Here is a 6,230-nt window from a genome sequence, read left to right on the forward strand (position 1 = left end):
GCTTTCGAGACCCCCCTTTGGATACAAGGGGGGAATCTTCCTGGGCAGGGGCCTTTCCTCTCTGGGGGAGGTTTTCTCTTCTTTTAGCCTTTGGCGGCCTGGTTCCGGGGTGGGTGGGTGCGGCCTTGCCAGCCTAGTTGGGGGCTGTTAGCTTTGGCCCTAGAGGCCTTTGGGTGAACCTTTTTACTTTCCAGTGGGCAGTTTCGCCTTACCAGGATTAGCGGAGGCAATCCCCATTTGAGCAATTCCCATTAAGGGGCTTTTTCATTTAACTTTACTCATTTTGACATCTTGATGGCTCCTAAAAGGCAGAAGCCTTTACCCCCACTGGTGGAGATGGGGGCACGGCCCAGGAGGGCCCTGAGACCTTCAGTTAGGGCCAGGTTGATACAAGAGGACACCCAACCCGGGGTCAGGAGGGGGGTCAGGATGAGGGGTCCCCCTGCAACTGAGTCTAATATACCTGCTCATTCTTGGTCCAGGATCATCGAGAGGCTGGATGATTTGGATGCATGCTGGAGATCAGGGTACGGGCCTGGAGGCACCATCCCATCAGCTCCAGCAGCCCTTGGTAGGCCACCAGGTGAACCAGCGGCCCAGACCGGGCAGATGGCAGCAACGCCTGGCTCAGCAGGAGCTGGGTCTTCGTGGATGGCTTCTACCCCCTTGGGGGCAGGTGAGACTGCACCACACCCAACACTCACACCGCCCCTCCCTCTGACCGGACAAGCCCTTGTGCCCCCGGGTTTTGGGAGTAGGGTCAACTCCATGGGTAGTTCAGCCATCACCTGTAGTCAGGTATGGGCTTCACCCACTGCTACTCCGGTGGCCCAGGCCCCTTCGACGGCTTCAGTGCCCTCAACAGGGTCAGGGGAGGCGACCGTGAGGGTTCACATGGTTTTAGACCCATTGGCTGCTGTACGGGCAGCTGCCATTCTTTGGGGGTTACCCTCCACGCCTTTGGGTTTTCACCTTCATCCCACTGTCAGGGAGCGGATCTGGAGGGGAGAGTATGTAGATCTTTTCTCCATCCTTAACAGGGAAGTCCCTAAGAAGGATAAAGAGGATGAGGCTAAGGCAGACAAACCCAAGAAGGTCAGGGTTAGTAGGTGCTTTAGCTCATGGCTGTATGCATACCTGACCTATGCTTCAGTGGTGATACAGAGGGAGCCTGCTCACGCTGCCTCTATCCTTAAGTACATTGACCTTATCACCCGTGGTCATTTTGAGTACAAGGGCACGGTTTGGCGCCACTACAATGAAGCTTTCAGGATGCGTGTGGCCTTTGAGCGCACACTCCCATGGGACGTGGTCGTCCCGGACTTGTGGTTTAACGCAACCCACATGTCTCGGGCCGGGGGTGGCGACCGCACGGACAGTGGTCACTATATGGAGGAGGAGCCGGCGGTAACACCAGCGGCCCGGGCAGGTGGTGGAGGTGCAATGAGAGCTGCCCCTCCGTGTCATGAGTTTGCAGCCAAAGGGGCATGTTTTCGTCCCTTATGCAGGTTCAGACACGCGTGCGGGAATTGTGGGGGTTCCCATGCCACCAGTGCTTGCACCAAGCCCAAGGGGGGCAAGGATAGGAAGGATGGGGCGGGGCCGGCTAAACGGCCCCCGCCTGCTGGGGAAAAAGGGGTCCAGCCCAATTAAGCTGGGAGCGCTGGAAGATTTGTTGAGGGAGTATCACCCTAGTGGGAGAGCAGTTGCTCTCTTGCAGGGTTTTACCAAGGGTTTCAGGATTCCATATGTTGGGCCTAGGAAGGCCTTCATGTCTGACAACCTTAGATCGGTTGTGGGTCATGAAGATATTGTTAGGGCTAAACTTCAGAAAGAGGTGGCCGAGGGCAGGGTACTGGGACCATTCCCATGCCCGCTCTCGCCAGCTCTTCGGGTCTCCCCCTTGGGGGTGGTTCCCAAGAAGGCCAGTGGTGAATTTAGGTTGATTCACCACTTGTCCTTCCCAAAGGGAGAATCAGTGAATGACTTCATTCCTGATGAACTTTGCTGATGAACTGATGAACTTTGCTGATGAACTGATGAACTTTGACAAAACAGTGCACTTCTGGTGTGACAACTTGGCAGTGGTTCACATTGTGAATGCCCTGTCCTCCAAGAGCGACAGGGTCATGCGGCTTGTGCGCCATTTTGTGCACCGGTCTTTGTCTCTAAATTCCCTGTTTCTGGCCCGGCATGTTCCCGGGCTAGATAACGGGATAGCTGATGCCTTGCCCCGTGGTCAGCTGTCCAGGTTTCAGATGCTGGCTCCGTGGGCTCGCGCATCACCGGAAGTTTTCCCCGACCACCTCTGGAGCCTGGGCGGGCTCACGAACAGTGGAGGATGGAAGTAAGCAGGGCCATGGCCCTCTCGGTGGCACCCAGCACCTTAAGGGCATATCAGAACTCAGATAAGGAGCTTTGGGACTTTAGGCAAGCTAGGGGTTACCCTCACATTTGGCCCTTCCCAGTAGATCACCTCATGGAGTTCTGTGTGCTGCTTAGGCAGCACGGCTTCTCAGTTAGAACCATACGGTCCAGGTTGGCAGGCCTGGCCTTTCTGTCTAAGGCCAGTGGCTTTCCGGACTCTTCTTGCGACTTCCGCATTCGGAAGATGCTGGAAGTTTGGGTTAGGGAACGGCCTGCTCCCCCATCGGACAGTAGACAGGAATTAACTGTACAGCAGCTGTCCCTTATTAATCATGCTTGGAACAGCCTGTGCGCCTCTCTGTACGAGGCCTGCCTTTTTCAAGCGTTATGTTTTTTGGGGCCCTTCGAGTCAGTGAGGCCTTGGCCTCCTCCCAGGGCGACAGGTCCCTCCAGGCTTTTCAGTTTTCTGATCTGTATTTTAATGAAGGGGGTGTCTCCCTATTGGTGAGACAATCCAAAACTGACCAGTTATGTAGGGGTGTCAGGATAGAGTTGATGGCAGCCACCGATCAGTCTGTGTGCCCGGTGGCAGCTCTTTCTAATTTCTGCAGTCTTAGGAGTGCGGGGCGGGGGTACCTTTTTAGACACCAGGTCGGTACCCCACTTACCCGCTACCAATTCTGGGCTTTAGTGACTAGGGCTTTAGTCAAGATTGGCATTGACCCCGCCAGCTATGGAACGCTTCGTTCCGTATTGGTGCTGCCACTAGCGCAGCGGTGTCTGGTTTCCTGGGTCACAGGATCTGGGAGATTGGCTGGTGGTGGTCAGCAGCCTATTTGGGTTATGTACGGCCAGCTGAGGTAGTAGGACAGGATGTCATGCTAGGTAACTTTTCTCTGCCCTCTTCTAGATAGTCCCACCAGGGCGAGACCGACAGCGTTGCTGTGCAGCCACAGTATGGTCTTGAGCTGGCCGCTCCGCAGCAAGAACCGCCGTGGGGACCCAGCTGTCTTTGGGCCGGTGGGTCAGCATTGTCTGAAGGGGAGGAAGAGGCCATGGGGAAGGGCTTCTCCCGTTGCTCCTGGGAAGGCGGCACAAGGTGTGTCGCGCCCAGGTGGTCGGTCTTGCACCTCGGTGGCAATGACCTGTGTGTACTAGGGGGTCTGGCATTGCTTTGACATGCCCGCGAAGACCTGCATGTTCTTCGCAAAGCTTGGCCAACCACGCAAGTCTGAGATCCTCCCGAGGATCGTCTGGGGATGCCATTTCCCTTAGGGGCATTCACAAGGTCAGGAGAAAGGTGAATAAGGCTATAGGTAGGTTGGTTAGAGAGTTGGGTGGGGTAGTGGTTTCCCATCCCAACATCACAATAGACCAGCCGTGGCTTTACCGCGCTGACGGCGTTCACCTGTCAGACCAGGGGAACACCATCTTCTTACAGGACCTGCAGAGGTCACTGTGCGAGCTGTTGCAGTTAGAGCGGGGAGTCAGGGGGCCAAGATAGAGATCTGACCCCCACTCTGTTGCAGGTTAGGGGTGGAAAACTAGGTGGTGTTTAGCAACTGCCTGTTCTCCATTAGGCATCTTTGGGGATGATTGACAGGTTCTCTCCAAAGGTCATGGTGCCTTTAGCTCGATCTGACCATTTGGGGGGAACCCGTCTTTGGGTCCCACCCATTTCTATCCCCTTGTAGGGGTTTAGATGGCGAGACCTCCCACATGCAGGTGCATGGCAGAGATCCAGGTGAGGGTGGGGCCCTTTACCTGGATCAGCATGGAGCTATGCCCATAAGTTGCCCTGGAAGTTTTTCTGATGTCATTTTCCGCCCCGGAATTAATTGTTTGACCCTGCGGGTCCTTGTTAGGGTTTAGTTAAATTTATGCTAATTTAATGAATAAATTATGCAAATTTAATTAATAAAAATGACCCATTTTAAATCGAGCTCTTTGTGTCCGTGTCGTTACTCCGCCTCTGCTGCAATGCCTGGCCGGTGACTTACTCCCCGGCCCGGATTTGCTGCAGGGCCAGGGAGACACGGCCCTCGGCGCAGTCGCCATCTTGGAAAGCCGAGATCTCGTGAGATTTTGCGAGATCCTGGCCATTTTGGGTTTCATCGGCTATTGCCGATGACGTCGTCGGGGGCGGAGCCTGCCAGCTCTATAAAAGGGGCTGTGCAGGCTTTGGGCCTCCTTTTTGCCCCGATGACGACGAGCAGCGAACACCCGCCCACCCTCCCTATCTTTCAGTGTGCCACTGTGGGTCGCCCTTGGGGGGCCGAATAGGAATTTTTGGCGGTCTTTGTATTTTCTGCAACCGTTTTTTCGCCTATTTCACACTGTGGTGATGGATAGGAAGTTAGGGGTTGCTTCTCCCCCTGTTTAGGCTAATTGGCTTACCTTTGGTCATTTGGGTAGGCAGATTAGGGGTGGAAAACTGGGTGGTGTTTAGCAACTGCGTGTTCTCCGTTGGGCATCTTTGGGGATGACTGACAGGTTCTCTCCAAAGGTCATGGTGCCTTTAGCTCGATCTGACCATTTGGGAGGAACCCGTCTTTGGGTCCCACCCATTTCTATCCCCTTGTAGGGGTTTAGATGGCGAGACCTCCCACATGCAGGTGCATGGCAGAGATCCAGTTGAGGGCGGGGCCCTTCACCTCGATCAGCATGGAGCTACGCCCATAAGTTGCCCCGGAAGTTTCTCTGACATCATTTTCCGCCCCGGAAATTATTGTTTGACCCTGCGGGTCCTTGTTAGGGTTTAGTTTCACTATCCACAATGAACTGAAATCATTGCTGATCAACATGGGAATAACAGATGCCTTCAACGCCGAGACAGCTGATTTCACCGGGATGTCTGCAAACAGCAACCTGAGTGTATCCCAGATTTTTCATAAGTGCTTTGTTGACGTCAATGAAGAAGGAACAGAAGCAGCTGCTTCAACTGCTGGTGACCAAGGTGCCATTTTATTTGCAGCTGATCACCCATTCCTTTTTTTCATCCGGCACAACAAAACTAAAAACATCCTCTTTTTGCTTTCCGGTATCTTTAGAAACTGTAGCATATGGTTTTTACTGATGTTTCAGAAAGAAGTAAAGTCATATTTACTGCTCCTGCTAAGGAAACATAAGAAATCACAAGCAATGGTTTGTTTTTATTAAATCATTTTGAAAGCAGATTTTTTAATGTGAGCTAAATAAAAGATCTAATTTGATGCAATTACTTCCTCTAATGGTTTTTTTTTTGTAGAGATGTATGGAAATACAGTGGTACCTCTACTTACAAACTTAATTCATTCAGTGACCAGGTTTTTAAGTAGAAAAGTTTGTAAGAAGAAGCAATTTTCCCCATAGGAATCAATGTAAAAGCAAATCATATGTGTGATTGAGAAAACCACAGGGAGGGTGGAGGCCCTGTTTCCTTCCAGGAGATTCTTAGAGAGGCCCCACAGAGGCTTCTCCCTGCCTTTTCTGGCCCTGTTTCCTCCCAAGAGATTCCTAGAGAAGTCCTATGGAGGCTTCTCCCTGCCTTTTCCGGTTACAGTTTCAGAGGCTCAGGTTTGTAAGTGGAAAATGGTTCTTGAAATGAGGCAAAAAAAATCTTGAACACCCGTTTCTTATCTAGAAAAGTTTGTAATTAGAGGTGTTTGTAGGTAGAGGTACCACTGTATGATGAGAAAAATAATAAAATTAACTTTACACAATCCAGCAGAGAAAAAAGAATTATCTTTGATATCCAAACAACAGTTGCAACCTGTCAACTAAATACAAGGAGTCCTTCACTTACTACAGTTCATTTAGTAACCATTCAAAGTTACAACAACACTAGTGATTCTCCATGGTCATATGATGGGTGCAGTGTCCTA

The sequence above is a fragment of the Erythrolamprus reginae genome, chromosome 3 (genome assembly GCF_031021105.1).
Source record: "Erythrolamprus reginae isolate rEryReg1 chromosome 3, rEryReg1.hap1, whole genome shotgun sequence".
NCBI lineage: Eukaryota > Metazoa > Chordata > Lepidosauria > Squamata > Dipsadidae > Erythrolamprus > Erythrolamprus reginae.